Below are 27,056 nucleotides of genomic sequence, written 5' to 3' on the forward strand. Positions count from 1 at the left end.
TTCACTAGTAACTCTTCATTAACGTCGCTTGGTAATGGTTCAATAAAGGCTGTTTTATTAGACTTTGTCGCAACCATTGTTGTGGTGAACTTCAAAGTGCGTAATGAATTTCTGTGTTGATGCTGTAATGATAATGTGTTGGAATGAAAACATCCCATAGATCTTTATGGACCAAAAGCCAGGAAGGAATCAACTTTAGTTCTCCTACAGAGGCTTATGGGATTTAAATGTGACATCGTTGACGGATTGCCTTCGAAAATATATGTCGGCCTTCCTATCACAAGATCCTCAAGTTTAAGACATTCACTGAAATGTTTGAAAGGTCCACAGCGCAACAAAAATCAGTAATTCGATTTAGGCGCTGCAAAAGTGAAGGAGACAGCCATGACCAGGTAGTGACAGCCTGAACTTTCCAAGTTCTTCACAACTGAGTTTGGATTTTTGTTCAGTAGTCGGGCTGGAACGAGGTTGGATTTCCTTTTCACGTGTTTAGGTAATTTCGTCTGTCGATGGAGGGTCCATCATAGATGCAACAGCGTAAAGTTAGCAGTCCTATTAACATGCTCCAACATCTCTTAGTATCAGGTGACACGCTGAAGATCATCCAGCACGAAACAAAACAAGATGTAATCATGCAAGAGCTGGAGGCTATCATCAAGAATGGTTGGCCCGACAACCGAAACAAAGTTCCAGAAAATCTGAGGGACTGCTATTTCTCTCGTGATCAGCTAAGCCTACAGAACGGCCTGATCTTTAAAGGTGAACACCTTGTCGTGTTGGGTGGTGCAAAAGACTACATAAGGTCTAGAGTACACTCTAGTCACATCGGAATTCAGGGATGTCTACGCCACGCTAGAGAGTCAGTCTACTGGCCGGGTATGAACAGCAACATGAAGGAGTTCATTTCCAAGTGTCCCACCTGCAATGCCCACCAAGCCGGCCAACCCAAAGAACCTATGATCTGCCATGAGATCCCCTCAAGACCATGGGAGAAGATCGCTTGTGAGCTCTTCGAACTTAACAAAAGGGATTATCTAATCATGGCAGACTACTGCTCAAGTTCCTTCGAAATTGACTGCCTGCACAACAAAACTGCAAAAGAAATCATCTCTAAGCTAAAGGTTCATTTGTCAAGACACTGTTTGCCTCACCAGCTCATATCCGACAATGGACCTCCCTTCAATGCATTTGCGTTTGCAGACTTTGCGCATGCTTACAACTTTGAGCGCATCACTAGCCAGGTTACCCTCAGTCAAATGGCAAGATTGAAAACGCTGTCAAGACTGCAAAGGACCTCATGACAAAAGCTGGAGTCAAGACCCGCATCTGGCGCTGTTAGACTGGCGCAATACGCCAACTGAGGGCCTTGGAAGCTCTCTGGCACAGCGTCTCTTTAGACGAAGGACGCGAACCCTACTGCCGACATCAACCACGTTGTAAAACCCAAAAATACCAACAGAGGTTCCCCAGAACCTAATGAAACAGAAGGCCAAACAAGCCATGTATTACAACCACGGTACAAAAGAGCTAAATGACCTTCGCATTCGGGGTGTCGTTCGTATAAAACCCCTATGACCTGGCGAAGGAAAACAGGGGTGGAGAAAAGCCAGAGTTGAGAGCAAAGCAGACATTCATTCATACAAGGTTTGACAGAAGATGGGAGAGAGTACTGATGAAACAGGCGGCACTTAAGGCAGACCCAAGAAGATGCACAAGTGGACGGTCAGGAGCAGAACCTCACCCCAGGGCCTCCACCAACAGCAAGGAGCGAGACTCCGGATGCAGCTCTTTTGCCCAACATTGAGCCCCTGCAAGAGCCCATAGCACAACACTCACCACTTCAAGAGCCACCAGCAGCTGGACCGAGGGAGAATGCGTCCACTCCTCTCACTCGGACGAGTGGTAGCATTGTGAGTCCACCAGTGCACTTGAAGGACTATATCACTGGCTAGAAGTTTATATACCTAGCTACCCAACACGGGCTTGTCATTTTCGTATCTAGCTTCACTTGGACAGAGACATGCATGATTTAGTTTTCAATTTTTTTTGGTTTTGTTTTGGTCGTTTACCCCTGAGAAGGGAGGATGTGACGTTGTTTGACTTCCGGTCATAGGATAGCTCACAGCGTGTGACCTAGATTTCTCGGGTTATATTGCTCAATCTTGAAACAACTCAGCTTTGTGAAGTAAAGCACACTTTTCAGATCTTTTAATTTTTTAACAAAGACGAGTGAGCAGCACAACGGAAGACTTCTTGTAGTTGTATACTTTTCGTTTATTTCTGACACGTTTCATCTCTATCGGAGACTTCTTCAGGGAATGATACAACTGACATAGGACAGCATATATATATAGCACATGTTTGTTTGAAGTTGTTACGAAATAACTAAAACATGCTGTAAACGGACGTTACAAGAAACGCCTAAATACATATGTTATTGCATGTTCTATTTATATTTTCGGGGCCATACGGTTAGCGCTAATCGTATGGCCCCCAAAAACAAGCTATCTACATAGGTGTGGTAAAGTAGTAGTAGATTTCTAACTAACAATGCAGTTTAAATCTCGTAAATGCGTCTGGATAACCCGCTTGATTTTAGCGTGACTGCAATTAAAAGTAGATTTAAATACTACTATGCTACTACCGCTGCGGGATTTGCCTTTACTAGAGAACCACTTGGCTCTGTTAATGTATTTAACCTCCCTGAATAAAGGGAGTAGAAACCCGACTGGATAACCACGAAGCCTGACGCGCTTCCAGAATTTGTCACGCATTTCGCTAAAAGCTTTAAACGTAGAGCTATTTGTGGCATAGCACATAAGTTCACCTTTAATAAAGGCTTTCTTCTTGCTCGCGGGATAAAATGACTCAAAAGGAATGTACAGATACACATTAAGTGGCTTTTGATACGTAGTAAACTGCAAAGTGCTAAAATTAGCATCCTTATAAAGGAATAGATCCAGAAATGAAATACTACTTTGGTCAATAACATACGTCAGTTTAATACGATCATTCTTGCTGTTGAGATGACTAAGAAATTCTAATAAGGTTTCTTTGGGACCCCCCAGATAAAAAATATGTCATCAATGAACCGCTTGTACAAAAGTAGATTACTAGAAAATTGCGTGACAAAATCCTTTTCTAAGTAATACATAAATGCATTGGCGGCCGTGACTGCAAAAGGGGTTCCCATAGCAATCGCGAAGGTTTGGTGAAAAATATAGTCACCAAATTCGGATTTGAGAAAATTATTCCCAAAAACAAGTATAGAAAACTGAATCAAAAGTGGAGCTTCAGGCGCTCTTGCCTCCCGAAGTAGAAGGTCAAGGGCCACCAATGCTTTCTTAGTAACCACATTAGGATAAAGTGAGATAACATCTGCCGTGACAAGAAAGCACTGCGGTGGCAACCAGAGAGACTCCAGAGTTTGAACCAGATCTCCAGAATCCCTAAGAACAGTAGGCATGTTAAGCCTAGGCTTAACATATTTATCTACAAAGATATTTAAAGGTCTTGTGATGTAACTATGGGATGCTGCAATCGGCTGACACACCATAGGGGTTTTGTGTATCTTAGGTATAATGTAGAACTTAGTGGGGCATAATAAATGATCGTAACTACGCAAGAATCTAGTGGCATTAGGAATCATGAATCTGCTAAAAGTAGACATTAATTTTTCGCGAGTACTAATTACCTGACCGTGTTTCATGATTCATTCTTCAATAGAATTGATAGAATAGGACGGTCTGTCATTTAGCTGTCTTAAAGTCTCACCATTTCAACCAATCGGTTGAAACCAGAGCGAGTCCGAGATTTTTATCGGTATCCAAAACCCTGACAGATTCATCACATTTGATCTGATTGAGCTCCTAGCGATGCAAAGCAGAAAGATTTTAATTTCAGTGAGGCTTGTTTTGCTGGATGGTTTGCCGTAAGTCCCTGCAAATTTTGTGCAGTTTCTCCTCAAGATCTGGATGTTTGCGAGGAGGATTCCAGGTGGATTTTACATCAGGTCTTCGGTTAAAGTCGGGGTCTGCCGGCTCTCCTTTGAACTTTTTATGCAAATGGATACTGCGACAAAGTCCTGAATTTGCATATTAAACTGCATCAGGTCAGGAGGTTTCAGTGTGGGCCTGAACTTCAGACCCAAGCCTAAAACCCTAGCCTGACTATCAGTCAAATGCAAAGAAGTGAAGTTGTGGATTTCCGAATTTCTAGGCAGGAGGTCATACAAAGGTCGTTTAGCCATGGAGAAGAGCCATTTGTCGTATGGGGCTTGACAGTCCATGTTCCGTGGCAGGCTCCTTTGCCGCAGCTGTTTTTTGGCAGTGAAACTCGCCGATTGTTGTTGGACGATTGGTTCCGATGCTGTTTTCTTCTGCCCGTACTTTGGCTGCATTGATGAGTTTTATTGCCTTTGGATGAGGAACTGCGTTTTCGTTGACCTTTGTTTACATTGCCAGACGAATTGTCGTCTTTGCGGCTCGAGCGGCCACGACGAGAGTTTTTAGCTCCCTACTCGCTGCCGAGGCGTTGAGCTTCAGCCTTAACAATGTCACGAATAGATTCCTCAGTCACTGTAAATTCGGTTTCCATTCTGAGCTGACGCTTCTTGGCTTTCTCTTCTTTTATCAGGGATTCTTGAAGAGCTTTGAATGTGTCAAGAGCTGCGAGCTGGAAATAGAGATCATCCTCGAATTTATCAGCGTATGCGGCCAATAAATCCGCTTTACCACTTGATGTCTCGTCCTTGAGAGGGAAGGAAGATCTCCATCTGCCAACAGTTGTTTTTAAGTCCTCCTTAAAACTATCAATAGAGTTTTTGTTTTAAGGACTTCTCTTTGCAGACTCTCCAGCGTGGCGTCCAGAAGTTTGAGTTCCGCTTCTTCTGACGATCCTCTGACTTGTTTTAGTTTTGATAGGCTTGATCTTCGGACCTTTAGGGATGGTTTTCTGCTGAAGTTGTTCCTCCAAATCTTTAATTCTCGCCAGGGAGCGGGAAAGACCATTCTCTGTATTAACCAGCAAATGTACTTTCTTTCTTGCAATTAGTGCTAATCGTATGGCCCCAAAAATATAAAAGCATGCAATAACATATGCATTTAGGCGTTTCTTGTAACGTCCGTTTACAGCATGTTTTAGTTATTTCGTAACAACTTACGCACAAACATGTGCTACACATATGCTGTCCTATGTCAGTTGTATCATTCCCTGAAGAAGTCTCCGATAGAGATGAAACGCGTTGGAAATAAACGAAAAGTATACAACTACAAAAAGTCTTCTGTTGTGCTGCTCACTAGGCTTTGTTAAAAAATTAAAAAATAAAAAAATAAAAAAAAAAGTTAAAAAAAAAAGCTAAAGGTTCACTTCTCAAGACACGGTTTGCCTGATCAGCTCATATCCGACAATGGACCTGCCTTCAATGCATTTGCGTTTGCAGACTTTGCATATGCTTACAACTTTGAGCACATCACTAGCAGCCCAGGTTACCCTCAGTCAAATGGCAAGATTGAAAACGCTGTCAAGACTGCAAAGGACCTCATGACAAAAGCTGTGGAGTCAAGACCCACATCTGGCGCTGTTAGACTAGCGCAACACTGCAATTGAGGGCCTCGGAAGCTCTCCGGCACAGCGTCTCTTTGTGACCCAAATTTCTCGGTTTACATTGCTCAATCTTGTAACAACTCGGCTTTGTGAAGTAAAGCACACTTTTCAGATTGATATTCTCGCAAGTATCTTTACAGTAACCACCCTCAAAAATTGCAGTTCTAACTCCCACCATGCAAGCTTTCAACTCCCCCATGAGTGCTGTATGTGGTTCGGTGGAATGGTTTTGGGGACATTAGGGACTTTAAGATACAAGGACGCGACGGCTTTTAGAATGCGGAGGTTGATAAGAGACTGGGGCAAGACCGCCAATGTTTTCGCAGGGAAAATAAGGTTAAGATTTGTGACGCGATGCAAGACGACTTTAATGGGACGAAATCTGTGAAGTGATGGCTGCGAAGTCATTTCAGAAAGTTCAAGAAATCCTTCTTTTTTCCTTAGAAGAAGAGATTATAGATGAAGTTTTTTCTGCTTTACGAGGCATACAGCCCTCAAAATCTTCCTTTTCCGCATTCAGCATATGAAACGTTTTCTCTCGTAAACAAAGACCCCGCCAAGTGTAAAGCTGATTTTTGGGTGGAAAAAGTGATACAGTCGAACCTCCACTAACGGCCACCTCTCCACAACGGCCACTTTTTTTTGTCCCGGCGGACAGTCCATACATTACCTCTTGGTTAAACCTCTCTACAACAGCAACAGCTACTAAAGATGGTCCCAACTGCCAAAATAACCTCTCGACAACAGCCAGTACAGCTCTTTTTTGTAAAAACCTTTTTTTGTAAGTTGATGCAGGAATCGACATTTGTCTTCGGAACATTACGTTTCTGTTTCCATTTTAATGATATACGTATTTTGATTGTGTTTTATTTATATCCTGCAGTAAGCATAAATTGTCTACAATAATACAGCAAATGTTGCGAACCTTACTCGTTTCGTCTTAACATTTTGATTCCAAAACATTATTTACGTTTTACTGTGTATTTTATCTGTATATATTATTTAAGATTGGATTGCCATTATAGGCTACAGTAAGCATGAACTTGGCACAATAAACAAATTGTACTTCCCGAAAAAAAAGGTGTCATATTATACCCCTACCTCCCCATAACGGCCACTTTCTTCTGTCTCCAAGGTGGCCGTTGTGGAGAGGTTCAACTGTATTCCTCTTCTTGTTGAGGCATTCGGAGTTCCTCCGCTGTTCAAATGCCGGAATGGAACAATATGTGACGGTACTGAAGGCCTTTGTATAATGCTGAAGCGGTTTGCCTATCCATGCCGCTTTTCGGATATGATTCCAATTTTTGGACGATCCGTGCCGGAGCTAAGCATAATCAGCAGTGAGGTCCTAGACTGGATATATACCACTCATGGGCACAGAGTAACACAGGGGAATCATGCCATTTTGAACCCAGCTTTGCTGAATACCTACGCAGATGCAATTCACAACAAGGGAGCAGCACTAGAACATTGTTTTGGCTTCATTGATGGAACTGTGCTTCCCATTTCACAAACAGTGGAACATCAATTGTTTATAATGGACACAAACATGTCCATGCCCTTAAATTTCAGTCGGTAGTGCTCCCAAATGGATTGGTTGGCCATTTATATGGTCCTGTAGATAAGCTATGCTTTATATTTAACACCCATTTCAGTTTTTGAAGGCATCACCTCAGATGCATGAACTATTCTTTTTGCTTTTACAGAAGGAAGGATGCACGATGCTAGAATGCTGCCAGTTTCCTATTTGTATGATGATTTGGAAAATTTTGCATTTTGCCCCGCTGGAAGGGAAATGTGTTTATATCGTGACCCGGCCTACCTCCTCCGGGGCCACCTCCAAGCCCCGTTCTGAGTTGGGATTTTAACCAGACAAATGGAGATTTTCAACGAATCTATGAATGCAGTACGTGAGTCCGTGGAGTGGCCTTTCTCAGACATCGTCAACTATTTTAAATTTCTGGATTTCAAGAAGAACTTGAAGATTGGCTTAAGGCAAGTTGGGAAGATGTACATTGTTTGTGCCATTTTAAGAAATGCCCTAACCTGTTTTTATTCAAACACAACGGCAGAATATTTTGGAGTTGACCCTCCACCATTGCATGACTATTTTAACTAACTGCGGCCTTAATGTACCAAACTAGGGGATGATACATCCTCGAAGACCCAGAGGCAGTTAGTGGGGCGGAAGAAAAAATTCAACGTACTTTAGTTCATAGGATTCTTTTTCTGCCCGTTTTGACTAGGTCTTTGGCCCCACTAACTGCGTGTCGGAGGATGGGGATGATATAACCCAAATAGTCTGGTTATCAAACATTTAAAATTTTGGTATGTTGCATGTTATTTGTATTGCTCAATTTACAAGATCAGCTCTCACAAAATTTTAATTCACTGACAGAAAGTCGCAAACCTTACTTGCTCGGCAGTTGTAAAGTAAACAGGAAAACACTATCTTCAGTGTTCGAAAAACAGTTAAGCTCAAGCTTACCTTGGAGGTTTGGTTGAACTTGAAGCCTGACACTGAGGATCCGCCATTTCAGCTGAGTGTTTAGGCTAGCCTCGTTAACAGCATAAACAATACACCATTATTTCGACGGTTATCATCACTTGCCAAACACATAAATAGTTTTAGTCGCTATATTTATGCACCTATCAATGTTTTGCCTCAGGATGGGGGGGGGGGGGGGGGCAGGCAACCCACGGGCATTTGACTTGGTGAAGCTCCACGCGGGTAGGGATTTTGACATCCACAATGGCCCCGTGGGTGGGAAATTTGACTCAGTCGCCAACTTCCGTCGCCATCTTGGAAGTGGAGAGGGCCTGGGAATGAGCGGTCCGCCATCTTGGAAAATACCCAGAAGTCATTTTGATGAGTCCCCGCGCTCTTCTTCGCTCCGCGAACAATGGCTGAACGCAAGGTAAGGAGTATTTTGATGCTTTTAAAGTAAAAAGTTGCTGTTTTTAACACCCATCCGATATATGTCTTTGAAGTTTTATATTCATATAGTGTTTTTCTGCCGGATTTTGAACGAAATAGTTGCACAGAAACTCATTTACATACTTATTAAATCTGAGTTCACTAGATGCTCTGCCATGAGGTTTTGACAGAGAGAGAAAGAGATCGAAAAATCATGTGTATAAGAGTGTAAAAAGGAATGAATGAATGACTCAGTCTGTAACTCAGATATATTGATTTCAAGTAAAACTAGATACCACACAGTTAATTCACAATAATATTTGATTGTAACCTAAATTTTCATGATTTCATTTGTATGAATTTTACGTAACTGGGTACCTCCTTTTGTGCTTCCTTGCCTAAGGTACTCTGTGGCTACTGCAAGAAAGAAGACCCAGAAGAGGAGGATGGAGCTGAAACTTTTCAGTGGATACAGTGTGATGCCTGCGATAATTGGTTTCACCAAGTTTGTGCATTAAACCCACTTGATGATGACATGTTCTGGCATTGCATGTTTTGTACTGCTGTAAATACCATGTGAAGCAGTTCACAGGTATAGTGTTGAGTGAGCTTACTGCACCCTGGAGTCGTTGAGTTCTTTAATAAAGTATTGTGATAACCTCAGTCAGTTTATTGATATTATACAAGTTCTGGGATCCCCAGGGGTAGGAATTTGACTTTTAATGGATACCCAAGGGTGGGGAAATTGACATTTGAAAGCCTGAAAATGTCAAATTCCCGTGGGGTTGCCCCCCCCCCCCCCCCCCCATCCTGGGAGAAAAAAACATTGATAGGTGCATTAAGTATTCAGTGGTTAAAAAGTCAATTCCTTTGAAAAACATCACCAATGTTACTCACGTTTTCTCTGCAACGCCGCAAACCTGTGTTTGGGGTTGTGGACGTCAACACAACCCAGCAGGAAGCAGGTTTTGGCATGTGCAGAATGATTGTCTTGTGGAAAATTACTTCTGGTGACGTTGTAAAGTCATCACGTCCTCATATCTTAAAATCCCTATTATACACTTTAAATTCATGGATTTTCATACGAACTTAGTAATCACTCTTAGCTCTGCAGAAAAAATGTCTTGCCAGTGGAATATTTCAAAATATCCACACCGAGGTTCTCCGACTTATAAGTTGCACGACCCTTTGAGTTAATGACCTGGTCAGCACTTTTCCACATAAATCATTTTATAGTGTCAAGTTTTCCCCCTACATTTTTGTCAGATTATCAGTCCAACATTATTCATAATTTACTGGGGACTTAACAGTTCATTAATGATTAAAAGCGTTTGCACATAATAGATTACTGTTTCATGGGTCATAATGAATTCTAAGGAAATAGTAGGCACCTTTTCATGGCAGTTGCATAATCTTGGGAGTTACACAGGGTAGCACACCGGGCACTCTACTGCTTCTACTGCTTGTAATTTACATTAACGACCTAACGGATGTGGTAGAACACACCCAAGTATCCCTGTATGCAGATGATGCAGTATTGCCTTGCTTTCCTGTCAACCCCATTGATTTTGGAGGAGAAACTCAATGCTGATCTTCGTACAGTTTGTACTGGCTCCAAAACAACAAGCTTTAAACACCAATAGAACCAAATCTATGATTATTGGGAGCAGCTGGAAGCTGTCTAACGTTGGCACTGTTACAATCCCAGTTAATAGCAGTACAGTTGAGAATGTTGAAAGTTTCTCATATCTCAATATGACACTGTCATCTAACAAATATCAAATAGAACAAAGATCCCGGCAGTTAGTATGCAACTTAAGCAGTTGCGAAAAGAAAGACTGAAAAAAATTCAGGCTTGAATGGGATTCAAACCCATGACCTCTGCAATGCGTGTGCAGTGCTCGACCAACTGAGCTATCAAGCCAACTGGGAGCTGGTCGTATTGTGAGTTCATAGCATACCCATGAAGGATGAATAAATGCAGATCACACATTTTGGGAGGCCTTCCTGAAGTCCTTGGACATTCCCAAAAAGAGCAATGCATGTAGTTCACTCACTGCGCAAAACAACATTGCAACAACTGAGAAGATTGAGACACAGTTAAGACACTTTACCGAAAAAATCAGGCTACTATAACCATTTACCCAGAATGTTCAGATCGTCTGAAATAGAAATGTCATGCTCTTATACTTTCGTGTCTGTATCTCAATGTTTGCAACCTACAGAAGGCCAGTCCAACTTCGCAGTAGCAAGCTCTCACTTCTGAAGAGGTGCAGAAGTGATGTTTAGTGTCTGCACGACCCCCAAACCTTCAAATCTTTAGCTCCACCAGGAGAAGCAGTATTTCACTCACAGACTACGTGTTATTCATCCTCCAATCCACTTGTTATTGTTGCTTATGCAATAAGATCACCACTGCACATTGTTAAACTCAAAGGGGTTAAATTTTATGTTCCTTCCAAATTTTATTTCTTTTGCCCCCTAAAGAAGTAACAATAAGTTAAGCCCTACTTCACCATTAAAATCACACAAAGATAAGCAGCTTTCTAATTTAAAACTGCCATTCAGGTGGCAGAGCAATAGAAACGATAAGGCGCTATACCTAAGGGCGACAGTTCGAAACAGGAAAAAACACTTTTAAATACAGGTTGAATGTTGATAAATGAACAAAAACTCAGAATTTATCCACAGATTCAAACGTTGGGAACACCTTATGAAGAATAAGGAATGGCACAACACCAATTAAGTTCTACCGAATAGTTTATTTGAAAGGACACAGAGACTTCAGCTTTTCGTCCACAAGATAGTCCCCATCAATTTAAGGATTCACTCTGTATGTTAAAAGGTTAAGGATAAAGAAGCTATAGCTATGGCGCAAAATTAGTTATACCTTTTTGTCGTTGTTACTGTTAACTAAGGTCTCATTAGACTCAGTGTCCTTGCTTAACCAAAGTTCCCCTGATAGTGAAATTGTTTTTCTTTCACAATCACATTTCGTGGATTATGAGACTTTGAAACTGCTTACCTGATCAGGTTTGAAGGCTATGTAGGTAAAGCTTGAGAGGAACAGAAAGTATCTGGAATAGAGAAAAATGGAGCAGTGGTTGCATGATTAACTCTGGATTTTGGGGGAAACGGACATAAACATCTGGTACAATAGTGTTGCCTTTGGGCATGTACTTGCAAGAAGGTGACATGTTTGTCTGTGGAACTGCTCGAGCTAACAAAAAGCTGAATGAGCGAAGAGCCTCTAGAATGGGACCACAGAAAAGCAGGGAAATTAAAAGCTCCGGTGGGATTATTGCTTTGGCATGGAAGGCCAACAAGCTTGTCTATTTTCTGTCTACCATCCATCCACTCTCCAGATCAAGTGTCAACAATTCAGTGGCACCAGATGCTTAGGGCAGGTGGATACCAGTTAGTTGACGTGCATGCACATTATTATAGACAACTATAATGCTCACATGGGGGAATTGCCAGGAACGACCAAATGACATTCAACAAACAAATGCTCTGGTATATGCTATTAGTTATACGGTTCTTAGAAGCTGCAGCTTTCAATGCATACATAAATGAAGGCTTTTTGTGGACCATAAAAGAGACCTTGCATTTAGTAAGGAACTGATTCGACAGCTGGTGGGAAATTGGAAGACAGAAAAAGGAAAATCTGGAAGGAGACAATCAGAACCTATAAGACTTGACATTGTCTGTCTTTTGATCTTGTGCGATCAGACATGAAATGGGCGTCCACCTTTAGTGGAGAGCTACCTAACTCTGCTTACTATTTTTCCCCCTTTGGGCATGTGAGTGACGACAAAAGTACTTTAGGTACATCTCCAGATTGCATGTGGAAACCCTGGCTTTACGAAGAAAGGCTTAAGACAGCAGCTAAGGTACAAACAAAGAGAAGGGAAGTGGAACAAACAAACCTAGCTGCATCTACTAAGAGAAATAAACTGTTAAATTACATCAGGGATTTTAAATCCAGGCAGGAATACCCCCCCATTTTAGGTCCATTGATAGATAACATTTACGCTGAGCCATTACATAATGGTAACAACGCTTGGCAACAGTTACATGCACATATTCTTGCCCATAGCAATGGTAAAAGTTCCATTCCAAGTTCATGCACTGATCCATTTGAATTTCCAGAATGTGCATTAGGTTTGCATTTGGCCATCCTGAAAACAATTGGGGCAACTCGTTTGTACAAGAAAGTAAAGAAGTGGTGTGCCCGAGGGCGAAAAGGAAATCTTTCCTATCGTTTTACTGGCAAAGAGACAAAAATCATGTGTCACAAAGTTATGCATCTGTTGCAAGCCATTTCTTTTCCAAATGATACCCCAGTACAACAGCTGCAGATCTGTAACTTTGCATTTATTGGCTTACAGCTGAGGGATGCAATTAGCAGATTTAGTCGTGTCCCTGTGACCCAGGGAGAAGTACAAGACCTCCGGGAATATTGCAGGAAGTATTTGACAGCGTCAAGCCTTCTTCTAGATTCAGTCACACCCCCAGTGTGGACCATAGGTCAAGCAATTCCATTCCATACTTATACAGTCGAACCTCCCGTAAGCGACCACCCATAATGTTAAGGATATGTGGTCGCTTAAGGGAGGTGGTCGCTTACCAGAAGTCAGTCCATAGGGGGTCTAAATTTTAAGTAATTTACATATGGTAATTTGAGGAGAATTAACCCTTTTGCCAGTGCTCATCGAAACCCATAGTGATAACTTTTCTCAGCTACAAGTAGATTAAGACGGGTCCAAATTATTCTAAGCAAAAAAAATCTTAGAGTCTAAGGTGATTGTTTGTATCTCACAAATTACTTAATACAGCGATTACGACAATTATTTTGAAAAAAAGTTGACTCTTTTATTACTCCAGGTGACGCTGTCTCAATTTTTCAGGGAACGGATGATAAGCAAAATGATAAGAAAGATAAAAGATAAGAGAATTTTTTTCCTACAAGGGATTCAATCTGATTAACGTTTATTTCAGTGTGAAGTAAAGTGCATGTGTATTTTATCAATTGTTTCAATGCTAAACTATAAGGGGAAACACTTCCGCTGGCTCAGACTGGGAGACTTACAGCATCCACTGTAGTGATGTGGCCAATATGTCACAGCGATACATTTTTCAATTTCCTTCCGTGGGATATACAGCAGGTTGTGTGTCGAGTGGCTGCCTACGGGAGGTTAAAAACAATTGAAAATTTTAAACAATCATCTATCTATTAAAGTGGACGCTTACGAGAGGTGGTCGCCTATGAGAGGTTCCATCTATAATGATTTGACTTGAAAACCTTTGGTATTTTGGAGAAGTGGTGGCTAATGAGAGGTGGTCGCTTACGAGAGGTGGTTTCTTTGTTGATCCTAGAATGTTGTCAACTGTAGACGATCCAAGTGGTGCTAGTGACACCCAGTACAGTGAGATTTTAGATAGCACCCCAAGTGATTCAGAACAGTCCGAGAAAATTCGTTTTTCTAAGTGAAAATTATTTTCCCCTTAAAAGTCTTTAAAGATTTCCTACCAAGTTAGTGTGAGTGAGCAAAAGTAGGCGGTTGGTGTCTTGGTCTTCGTCTTCAATTTATTTTACTTATAAGAAATGCTATAGCTACTTCATCTCACGAAGGCAAACTAAGTAATTAGATTTTAAGAGAAATGTTTATGAGGCATGTTGATATGCTCTAGAATTTGCCACCAAAATCGACAAACCAGCAGAGCAGTTTCAACACGACAGCACTATCCAACTGTTCAGCGAAAGCCTTGAATTTAGTGGAAAGGCATAACCAATGAATTTGTTACGGGGTCCAGGATTCACCGGACAGAAAAGTGGAGGGAAATTTTCTTTTGATTGGAAATTTTGGAACTGTCCTTTCATTATGGGGAGAACAACAAGGGTAAAATATAAAGGTGGATATACAACACGAGATGGAATCCAAAAGAGTTTATCGGAAGCCTTTCTGCTTATTGCCACTTCTGAGGAAACTCTTGTCTGTCCCATCATCTGTCAGCCTTCGCTGAAAGTGATTCCTGTTTCTTTTGCATCTGATGGTATCAGCCTGAAACCTGGTCTTCAATTTGATCCCCCTTAAAGGAGTTGGTAGGACTTCTCTTCCCAGTGGACTTGGCATATGCACAAGCTCACCCCAATCCCGACCCTCAACTGCTGAAGGCATCCTTTGAAACGGAAGCAGATGCTGCGATTCTTACCACTCTTGATGGAAATCTTTCTCTGCCAGTTGATACCAGTTATAAAGGAAAGAGCTTGACTGGCCAGGCCGTCTTCGAAAAAATAACAAAAGAAGTGAAACAAATACAAATCTGTCTATGCTGCCTTCAACTACACGCTCGCCAAACACTAAATGTCATTACGTCTACTGAGGAGATATGTTCCAGTAACTGTCATGGTAAGTCATCCTTGAGGTAATATTTCAATATTTCATTGTGTTTCCAAACAGGAGAAAACTGATAAAGGGGTCGATAAAGGCATGCGGTCAAAGGCAGAGTACTTTAATTGTTTTCGAGTGTTTGGAAACCCTATGAAACACGAGGTACGCATTTCATTATGTCCAGATCTTAAAATCTTTAGTGCAGTTCAGCACAGGGATACAAGTTGAGGACACCGTAAACGAAATAAAGCCTAACATTACAGGGGCAAATTGAAATGGAACGTAAACATTCTTAAAAAAGGTGGAGGCAACTATTCAACCCCCCATTTACATAGTCTACATAGTGTGATCTGACCTGGTCTAGGATTTGAACACCACACTGGTCGTAAAACAAATCCAAATGAGCAGTCAAAGGCCAGGACAGGACATCTGGATTTCAAGCAACATTGGAAACTGATCAATGGTCATCAATATCATGTAAAGTATGTAAAGTTTTGTTTCAGTCTCAGTGTAGTTGTATTTACCAGTTGTCTTTCTTTTGACAGATTGTAATGAAAGGAAAGGTGTCTGTGATGACTGCACTCCTCTTGGTCAAAAGTTTTAAGAAAGGTGCCTCAGAGCTTGTGACACTTGTATAGCGGCTGGGACCCGGTGTCAGAAACTACTTGTCCTTACTTGGGTTGCTGATTGCGAGGAGAACAACAAAAAGGGAATGACGATTTTGATGTTGAGCCAAGATGATAGTCTTCCATTGCTACAACCTCTGCCGGAAGCTGTACATGTTGGAAAGTGTATGAAATCTAGTTTTGCAAACTGGTTTCTACTTTATAAAGGACAGAGATTGAATCTCTCAATCTTGCAAGCTTTATACAATGACTGCTCAGATGTGGTGAAACATTCCATACGGAAGACCCTGACCTTAAGGTCCGTGCGGAACAGGGATAGGATGTCAGTCCACAACCTGTTGCTCATCTCCCAGGACAGCAATCTGAAAGCTGTCTCACAAGTGGCGTCAATCGTCCAAACAGTGATCCCCGAAACGTTTTGCCTACACAAGGGGAATTCGAGAGGTGTTTTGGAACACCCAGTGTCCATTTGTTGTGCCTTGCAGAGTAAGTTGGTGATCGTGGATAGGGCTCAGCCAAAGTTGTTTTGTGCACGTATGCACTATCCTTTCAATGTGGAAAAAGTTGCAAAAGGCCTGAGAGATCCTTCAAGCGTCATCTTTTTGGAAGGTGTTGCGTATGTAGCAGACTCGGGGCACAAGCAAGTGAGGTTTGTTGCTCTATTCAAGGCAGTCTTCCTGGAGCCCAAGAAGATGAAAGCAGATGATCTGCGCGAGGCAGTAGAGAAGAGAGGCATCCCATGTACTACTCGCACAAAGAAGCCAATGGCAGAAGCCCTTCAAAAATGGATCACCTCACGGCAGAAAGCAGGAAGAATGCAATCAGATGAATTAACCACTCTTAAGCTGAACGAGGCACTGATGCGCCCTGTCTCTCTTGCTGTGGGAGGAAATGAGGTCATTTTTGTTGGCGATACTAATTCCCATTGTGTTTACCAGATTGCCATTGACAACAATGGTGCTTTTCTTCATGCGCAGGTTTTGAGTGCAATTGCCATTGCTGATTCTCTTCCTTATCGCATCTCTGTCATGAAGAACTCTCTAATTGTGGCAGATGCAAGCAGCAAAGGCGGTCTGTGGAAGATCAACTCGCAAACTCACCAACAAGACCCTGTGTTGGCTAATGGCACTTCAACCCTCCAATGTGTGCATGGTGTTGCCGTTCGTGGAGAGAGAGTATATTTCACAGACCGCCAAGGATGCAAGGTGTGCAAGCTTGAAAGTGAACGGTGTCAGTCATTGCTGATTGTGGCCGAGAGGGAAGTACAGATGGGTCCCCGAGCAACGCCACATTTTCACATTCAACTGGAATCTGCATTGAACAAGAGTCCCTCTTAGTAACTGATTCAGTGGTGGGGAGTATGAGAATGATAACACAGACCTGTGCAATGTGTAAATTCCTAGAACAGATAAATTTACTTTATCGCGTTTATGGAGTACACCTGAAGGATTCTCCCGCCGAGTATCATTCCGTGGACAATGTAATCAAAGCTTTGGAGGGAATCTTACAGTATTGCAACACCTGGATGGCAGACATTTAGGTGTACACTGAAAGGAGAGGGGCTGTTCAAGGACCAGAGGGTATAGTTTCCTCAAAGACTATTGCAAGTGTTCAGATGATCCTACAGTCAACAAGGGAGCTTAAGACGTCCATTAATTACATCAATCCGCAATTTCTTGAACATGTCAATCCTTCTGCAATGCTTAACTTGGTTGTTGAACTAGTCCGGTCAGTTGGAGTCGAAAATCATCAAAATCGTGACAAATTGCGTAAAAGCATGAAACTTGGCACAAATGTTCCTTGATATGTCAAGATTTGTTTTAGAAGGGGTGCCACAAAATTTACTATCAGGGGGAGAGGTTGGGGAGGTCTTTTTGTCCTAGGTCACAGACATTTCAGCTCAAGACATATGTGCGTGTTATTACTCTTGCAGTTTCCCTAAAGTGCTTTCCTGCAAAAAAATTAAACAATAGAACGACTATACATTTGGGAGAAAAGTATGGATAGACACCCTTGAAGCTTTGTTAAGTAATCACGTGTACATGACAAAGTTTCAATAGAGCGTCTTCTCCAATAAAACATGAGAAAAACCCCCCGGTTTTTGTAGGTTAGCAAGAGCTAAGTGTCTTGTCGTGTTAAATAAGGTATGTATGCATGCATAGATTGTATAATAAAAAAATTGTTCCTGGGTTATTTCCTACAATTATTGTAGATGACAATTCCTGGTCAGCGGTAGCTCTCACAGTTTAGTTTTCTTAGAAGTGAACTTCAAAAGATAGTCCATTTACAGAGCTTGTAGTGGCTGAAATGACACGAGGTACCTGAAGTTTCCTTTCTGTAAATCATCCTCAAGTCAAGAGGCAGGCCAACAGACTACTTTTGCATCTTTTTATAGCGAAGGTAAGTGTTTACTTGCTCCATTGAAAAGGTGGCGGATACCAAACAACTAAAATTATACAATTGTCAACGATCAATCAAAGAGCTTCTTTCTGTTCATTAACAAAACTTCAGAAATGAAACTTATAATTTTATTTTTGCGTGTTTAATAAACAAATAACTGTAGACATAATTTGAAATAGTTCATTCTTTGGTCACTCACAGAGCGCTTTGATTTTGTCATTAAAGTTCTGTCCTATTCCAGTGATCATGAAATAGATTCGTTGAGTTAACTTTCTGTAAATCGGATGTTCTGTGAGGTTTGTCTTATCCGCACGCGTCCCATATAGAACGCATGTCTTTTTGCACGCGTCATATTGCACGTTCTGCGTGGCATTTTGCGATCGTGCGCTATTACCAGTGAAAAAGCTGGAACATCTATCATAGAAAGCCCAGAAAAAAAGGGTATCAGGGTGGATAGGCATTCGCACAAATACCCCTCTGTCGCCAAAATTCATCATTACCACTAGAACCGCAAATACTCCTTTGTCGCCTACATCCATCATTATCTTAGATGCACCTCATGGTTACAAAATCCGACGTGTTTAGTATTAAAGAGAGTAATGTTTTATTTTGTTTGCGTGACATTTTCGGTCGAACTACATCACGTTTATCGCAAATATGATGCCTTAGACTCTCAGCGAATCTTTTATCGTTCACCTGTCACCAAAGACTGAACTAACGTGCATGCTCAGATACTCCTAATACAACGGCGCCTAAGTAAACGCTCCCACAGCGTCTTGTTTTATTATGGAAGTGGAATTAGCATGTTTAGAGACAACCTTATCCAAAGTCTAAAACCATTCTTGGAAAGGGGTTCAGAGCCACCTTTAATGTAACCAGTTTTCCTGAGCCAATGAGAAAGCCCCTATACCAAGTGACGTTTTAAAGGTGTGAATTTTCAAGGCAGTAGCTAGTGGAAGGGCAAGGGGGACAGTTGCCCCCCCCCCAAAAAAAAAAAAAAAAAAACACAAAAACACTTCTTCTGTTTCTAGAGTGTTAAGCGTAGATAGTTTGAACTTCACTGTGGTTAGTTTAGCTTGGCAACGTTCCACAGCTGACTCCCTCGTCTTGATGAAACAGCAAACAAATGGAAAGTGGTTCAAAGACAATTGACCATTTACAGCCCCTCTTTTCTCCATGTATTGTCAAGTTTTGGAAGAGATTATGGTTCCAGATAGAGACAATTGCTCAGGCTGTGGGAAACACAGTCGTAAAACCATGCACTGCCAACATCCAGCATCATCGTAATGCTAATGCAGGATGCATCTCTGATCAGACTACAAATAATTACTGAAAAGTGAAAGTGTTCTTTCTTTCTTTTTCTTTTATTGACCATGTAAAACAAGAAATTGAGGCCAAATTCTGACGATGTCATCAAGGTTTGTTGCTTGCTGACAGGCTATCAATGGCAATGAGTATAGAGAACCGTGTTCAAAATGAAATACTATAATATTACAAGAAGTTCCTCACCTTCAAGGAATTAACCTATTTCCCAGTAGAGACTGCAAAGTGAAAAACGTACTATAAAAACATGTTGTTTGAAGAAAGGCTTTTAAATGCAAATTCAGCTTTGTCTGCCTCTGACCCTCAGATATTCCCAGCCATTTTCTGACTACACTCGGCCAGTGGCAAGTATTAGTGGTGAATGTTCATTCTCAGCTTTAAGGTGTCTTACATTGTGGAACTGTTCCACAAAGAATGGCGAACGATTAAGTGACCTAGGGATGCTGCTCATTCATCGTGGGATGGATTGCATTCCTAAACCTCATGTCATTTATCATATGAGACAACTGGTGTGTAAGTGATGGTACCTTACGTTTCACCTGAGTTAGGTCATTTAAAGTTATATTTTGTTCGGTACAAGCCTAACTTGAAAAATTATGATGGATTGAAAAAGAATTTTTTGATCAAAATCCAACTGAAGACATCTTTTAAACACGACATAGAGTAATCCGGTTAGTTAGCGATACCTGTTTAGTGTACCAGTAAGGCCGAGATATGTGTATGAGGCCAATGCTGAAAAAAACTTTACTGAGTGTTTGGATTTCAAGATTTTCTGGGGGGGGGGGGGGGGCATACCCTTAGAACCCCACAGATGTGACCTTATTATGTAACGATGGCCCGAGGTGGCCTTCGCATGTGATCTAGCTAGTGTGACTAGGGAACAATTGTGACACTTCAAGTGAGATGAGAAGTCGCTTTTAGAACTTGTAAGCCCATAGTGTAGGAAACCTTACAAAAAGGCATAAAACACTGCTTCTTAAACATGGTGTCAGAAGCCAAGTAACCCACTCAAGACTTCCAGAACAGACACTCAAGCCAGCCAGCAAAGATGTCAGACGCAGAAGCAGCAGAAATAGCCGAAGAACCTATGGTAAGCCCAGTGATGGGACAATAACATGCTCCCAAAAAAACTCAACTTTGATGCACAAGACCTTCTTCTGAAGTGGAAACGATAAAAGGAAGAAATATCCCTGTACATGGATCTTGCCATGGCCAGAAAGCCAGAAGAAATGAAGGTAACATTATTCCTTTATCTTATCGGAATAGGGGCCGCGAGGTATACAAAACCTTAAACTTTGACGCCGCGCTAAATGATCGTACCCTTGCTCAAGTAATCAAGGCCTTTGATGATCACTGTGATCCCCCCCCCAAAAAAAAAAAACGAGACCATTGAGAGATATAAATTTTCTACAACATTTCAAGAGCAAGGTGAATCCGTAGAGAAGTTCATCAACGAACTCACAATTTTGGCGGCCCAGTGTAATTTTGAGACCTCAGATGATTCTCTGTTGTGCAATCGCATCGTGTGTGGCATTTTGGATTCCAATTTGAGAGAAAAATTGTTGAAAGAGCAGAGCCTTGATTTAACAAAATGTATACAAATGTGTTGAGCGGCTGAGCTCTCGAAAGCAAGAAAGAAAACAATCGAAAAAAGCGAATCAATTCATAATGTGAGGAATGCAAGATCAGGGGATAGCCGAAACTGCAAGAGCAGATCAAATGTCACCAGCAGACAAAAGGAAGATAAACAACCCACGCATGTGCCTTGATTGTCTGCAAATACTGTGGTGATCGTCACGAACATGACAAATGCCCAGCGTATGGCGAAATGTGTTCCAAATGTTCCAAATGGAATCACTTTGCAAACGGTTGTCTCTCTTCACAAAATAGCCAAGAAACCGTATGTTGCGTGGAAGCCACCAATGAAGAATTCAGCAATGCGGATCGCGATTACGATGACATCAATACGCTCCATTTGACACCAAAGCTCCAAACGAATGTCCTGACCGATCAAAAGTATCCAAAGCGGTTGTTCGCCACGTTAATCCTTAGAAAGAAGCCAATCAAATTCCAAATTGACAGTGGCACGACCAATAACATCATCACAGAATGCTTACTACAGGAGTGTCTTGGCGTTTGTGAAGTCAAAACTACGAACCACGCGTGAACGATGTACAACAAGTCCACAGAGACCCCCATCAGCCATTGTACAGTCAATGTGACGAGCCCAAAAACAACAAGTCCTATCAAACAGAGTTTGTGGTCCTCGCCAACAATAACTGTACACCTAGTCCCTCTAGTCAGCAAATGGATCTCATTAAAGTCAGGCATGAGAATATTTTAGCAGTGGTACAGAAAGAGCACACCGAACCCCTGACTACAGACATGTTGATGCAACAGTATCGAGACATTTTCAGTGGCACCGGAAAGGTTGATGGAAAGTATCATCTTGAAATACACGTAGATGCTTTTCCAGTAGTCCATCCACCTAGAAGAGTTCCAGTTGCACTGACGCCTCAGCTTAAGGATGGAAGAACTGGGAATAATAGCCCCCATCACAGAACCTACCACATGGGTCTTCAGCATGGTGACCATAAAGAAGCCCAAGGGCCGGCTAAGGATCTGCCTCGACCCAAAAGATTTGAACAAAGTAGGGAAACAGAGTCACTATCCCTTGCCTACAATGGAGGAGCTCCTCCCGGAACTGAACAAAGCTAGAGTGTTCAGCATTTTTGACATAAGAAATGGTTTCTGGCATAACGAACTGGAGGAGTAAACATCAAGAGTCACAACCTTCAAAACCACATTTGGACGGTACAGGTGGCTTCGTTTACCATACTGATTGTCCACAGCGCCTGAAGTCTTCCAAAGGTCCCAACACCAAGCTGTAGAGGGCCTTCCTGGTGTCCTCTCAATACTCAATGATATTCTGGTCTATGAAGAGGGAGAGACAGATGATGAGGCCACTCGTGATCATGATTGCAAAGTGACGCGCTCTCATGGAAAGATGCCGAGAGCGAAACATAAAGCTCAACAAAGAGAAGGCGAGATTACACAGAAAAGAAGTTCCATTGATGGGCCAAAGTCTGAAGGCCAAAGACTGAAGGCCGACCCAGCGAAGCTCAAAGCTGTCTTGGAGATGCCAACGCCCACTGATGTTGCTGGAATTTAGTAGTTCATTGGCTTCATGAACTACATCAGGAAGTTCGTACCCAAGCTGAGCGATAAATGTGAGCTGCTGAGAAAGCTTACAGTCAAGGATGCAGAGTGGTCCTGGACCCCCATACGCGATGCAGCAGTAGATCTCATCAAGAAGCTAGTAACCACAGCACCTGTTCTGAGGTATTACGATCCACAAAAAGAGCTAACCTTGCAGTGTGACGCCTCTGACACAGGTCTTGGCACTGCCCTCCTTCAAAAAGGGCAGCCTATTGCATTTGCCAGTCGTGCATTGATGGAGTGTGAATGAAACTACGCCCAGATTGAAAAAGAGCTGCTGGCTGTGATCTATAGACTAGAGAAATTCCACCAGTATACATTTGGAGGCATGGTGACCGTACAGTCTGACCATAAGCTGCTAGAAATGATAGTGCAGAAACCCCTGCTAAAAGCCCCGAACCGTCTTCAATGCATGCTGCTGAGGATGCAAATGTATGATGGGAAACTGATACATCGCAAGGGCACGGCCATGGAACTGGCAGACACCCTCACTAGAGCCTACCTTCAGGAACAAGTGATGCCTTTTGAGACGGAATTAGAAAGTATTAACATGGCCCAGTACCTTCCGATCAGCGCTGCCTGTCTCAAAGCCGTCCGTTGTCACACCAAAACCGAACCAGACTTCCAGACCCTAAGTAGTATCATAGCAGCAGGATGGCCGCAAACGAAACGGGAAATTCCCGCAGCAGCAGTACCATACTTCTACTTCCGAGATGAGTTGAGTGAGCAAGATGGGATAATCTATCGAGGGAATCAAGCTGTGATTCCTGCTACTCTTAGGCGCGACATGTTAGAGCGAATACATTTAGCCCACATCGGAATAGACGGCTGTCTCCCAAGGGCCCGAGAGTGTTTGTATTGGCTGGGAATGAGTGGTGCTCTTACAGATAGGTCCAAGTCGACCTTGGGCGAAAATAGGCACAGACCTATTCAGCTGCAACGACCAAGATTGCCTTGTGAGGGTTGACTACTACTCAGGGTTCTAGGAAGTTGATGCCCTGGATGACAATAGATCCTGGACCATTATTCATAAGCTAGACAGTCACTTTGCACGGAATGGCATCCCAGACGTGTGCATGTCCGACAATGGCCCGCGATTCTCGTCTGAAGAATTTAAAGCATTCAGTAGGAAATGGCAGTTCGAGCACAGGACATCCTCACTGGGGTATCCTTAAAGCAATGGCAAGGCAGAACAAGAGGTCAAAGCAGCTAAAACCTTGATGAAAAAAGCAAAGAAAGCTGGGGAAGACCCATACCTGTCACTTCTGGCATAACAAAATACCCCCACACAAGGACTAGACTCCGGTTCTGCTCAGCAACTGATGAGCCGCAGAACTAAAGCCTTACTTCTAACCTCAGCTGCTTTGCTAGAGCCCCAGCTTGTTACCGATGTTGACAAGAAGCTACGAGCAAACAAAGAAAGACAAGCTCCATACTACAACCGAGGGGCGAAAGACCTTGCAGAGCTAAAAAATGGCGATTTCGTCCATTTCTCACTAGCTGCTAGCAGAGAGAAGGAACTTCAGAAGGCCATAGTACAGTCGAAAGTCCGAATATGTTCATATGAAATCTGAACTGAGAATGGAAGGATGTATGTCTGCAATCTATGCCACCTGAGAAAATCACAAGAACCATTCAACAGAAACCACATCACGGTAAAGCACCATACAGCCACCATTGAACAATGGCATCCACCAGGAATCAGAGCCCCAACATACAGTGCAACCGAGTCTATGAGCACAAGGCAATGGAACCCAAAGTAGCTCCCTATACAGTGTCACTAGAGCGTGAACCAGTTACCATGCCAACAGACACGGACAGGGCAGCTGGGCGTGAACCAGTTACTATGCCAACAGACAGGGACAGGGACAGGGCAGCCGAGCTCCTGCAAGCTACAACCGGTCCTGTGGAACTGAGCTTTCGTTACAATCTCAAGATCCGGGAGACTTATAAAACCACCAGTGCGGTTCCAGGACTATGTATAGACTGTGCGCGTGTAACTTTCAACATCATGCAGTATTCACTTCGTGGTCTATACTGTTAGTTTTGAAACGCCCCTTTTGTTTTTGTACATTTCCTGTATTTGCCCCTTCGCGCGTTACTGTTCATTTGTTTCATTTCACGTTGACATGTGACGCAATAGTTGTCACTTTGGTCATTACACAATTTAGTCTATTACGTAGGGTCATGTTTCCATTCGACCGCCACGTGTGGAGAGCATATTATTGTAACACAGTTGCTACTCGCTAGCTAGAATTTGCTACTGCTATTGACGTTTTGAGGTGCTACAATTACCTATTTCAAGGAGCTAGACCAAAGTAAGTTACTTATATTGTTTATGCTCCGTTTATTCTATTGTTTCGTTTTTCCTTTGTCCATTTCTCGCAAAGATTTCTGTATTGTTGTTTTACGGTTAGTTAATCAATTAATCAGCATCAATTTCGTTTTTGTTGCTTTTAGTTCGAACCACAACCACAACCGCAATCACAATCATTGCCACAGCCATACATACGCATTTCAGCAATCGCTACCACAGTTACAATTGTATTGCTACAGTTCTGAAAGGCTATCAAGTATTTGTGATGCTATCTTCGTCAAGTGTGATTCATTAAAGACATTAGTGATTGGAACTTTGATCTCTGTTGTTCTGCGTTCGTATTAATATGCTCCGTAACCTCAGCTACTTCGATCCTGTGACCCGTGAAGGTCATATTCGTTCGAATTTGCGGCTTCAAATCTCCAAGTTCAACCGTCCGCGAATTTGCAATGAGCAGAAGCAAAATTGCAACATTGAAAAATAAGCAAAGTGTCAAATATCGCTGTCGCTAACTTTGTAACGTAACAGTTAGTCCCATTGCGAGAACGTGTTCTCTGCAAGTAGTCATGGTCATGGCCAAGGGTGGTACAAAGCAAATTAAAGAACGATCAAGTTCAAGAAACGGTGAAAGAAACCCGTATTCTCAACTGGGAAGCAATTGATTTAGAGAATCTACGTACGTTAAAGGAAGGGAGAGGTGCGAAGAAAGGTCTTATTACTAAAGGACAAAATGGGATTAAAGAATTAATGACTGATCGCGCAAATGTTGATCTTGTTAAAGTTAAACTAGAGGAATTTAATGTGCTTGTGGAAGATTTTAGAAGCGCTCACGCCATTTATCATGACCAACTCGTGGAAGAGTGCGACATTGACGAGTCCCAAGGATATTTGAAGTCGTTAGAACAGTCAATTACCGATCTGGGAGGCGACAACGCAGCTTGGATCGTGACATCCGGAACATTAGATCCCAACGACGATTTAGTGGACCTTAACCCGAAGACTCAATCAGTAATGCGGGTTCTTGTGCCATATCCAAACATACCCGTCGCTTAAAACCAAGTTCAGTCGGCTCAAGGGGATCATCTGCGAGTTCCGTTTCCGCCGCGCATGTCAAGGCCACCCCTATAAGAGCAATGTTGGAAGCAGAAGCAAAAAAAAAAGAAGCTGCTAACCTTGAGAAATTTAACAAAATTCAAAAAGAAGAGCTAAACTTGCAGTTGAGAAAGAAGGCCTTAGAGCTTCCGACCGAGATCGCGAAAGTGCAAACCGAGGAGCTCACTTATATCAAAGCAGAAACCGACTACAGAAACCCTCGAAGCCCATTGATTTGCCTAACATCAAACCAGACCCGAACATGCATGGAAATGAGTCCAAATATAGTACGCCCAGCACGACAGAATCACTTGCAGAGAAGTTGTTGGAAGCTCAGTTTATACAAAACCAACAGTTTCAGGCGTTGATTCAGCAACAGCAAGAGAGTACACTAGCCTTGACTCTACCTCAGCCAAACGTGCCCATCTTTAGTGGAAACCCAATTAACTATTGGTGGTTTATAAGAGCATTTGAAAATGTCATAGAGAAGAAAATGACAAGCGAGAGCGCCTGCCTTATTACCTGGTTTAGTACACTACCGGCGAGGTCCAAATCTCACAAAGAGCTGTCTCACAATGAGAGATGAAGTAGGATACTGGGAGGCGCGAGATCTCCTGCAGAAGAGATATGGATCGAGCTACAGGATGGCAAGCGCCTATGTAGATAAGCTAACAAGAGGGCCTGCTATAAAGGCTGAAGATGGAGATGCATTGAGAAGATTTTCAATTGTGCTGACGGGATGCAAGAACACCCTCAAAGAGATCGGCTATTTAAACAAACTAAAAAATCGGGACAAGCTTAAAACCATTGTCCAAAGGTTGCCATACAGACTGAGGCAGAAGTGGTGAGATGTGGCTGATAACATCACAGAAAACCAAAACAGGGACATAACCATTGCAGATTCAAGTGACTTTGTCACTGCTTAAGCCAGAACAGCCACTCACGCCATATTCGGAGACATCTCAGGCCAAGCATCGTTGTCCCATGGAGGTCCCAAAGCAAAACAGAAATTTTCATCTCGGAAGACATCAACCTTCACCACCCAAGTCAATCATAGATGTAATGACGCCAGGAAACAGCCGCACCAAGCAGAGCGCAAGTGTCCCCTCTGCAGCTCTAGTCACTGGCTATCACAATGCGATGGTTTCAAAGGAAAATCCTTA

The 27,056-nt window shown here is 42.4% G+C and overlaps 1 non-coding gene and 1 pseudogene across 1 annotated transcript; one reads left to right on the plus strand and one right to left on the minus strand.

Moving 5' to 3' along the window:
- Nucleotides 1-27,056, plus strand: part of LOC146473152 (uncharacterized) — a 489,085-nt pseudogene that overhangs the window by 16,541 nt on the left and 445,488 nt on the right.
- Trnaa-cgc (transfer RNA alanine (anticodon CGC)) lies at nt 10,373-10,445 on the minus strand. Its single transcript has one exon. It is a non-coding gene; the product is annotated as a tRNA-Ala (tRNA).

The sequence above is a fragment of the Pavona decussata genome, unplaced genomic scaffold (genome assembly GCF_977016875.1).
Source record: "Pavona decussata unplaced genomic scaffold, jaPavDecu1.1 SCAFFOLD_95, whole genome shotgun sequence".
NCBI classification, from domain to species: domain Eukaryota; kingdom Metazoa; phylum Cnidaria; class Anthozoa; order Scleractinia; family Agariciidae; genus Pavona; species Pavona decussata.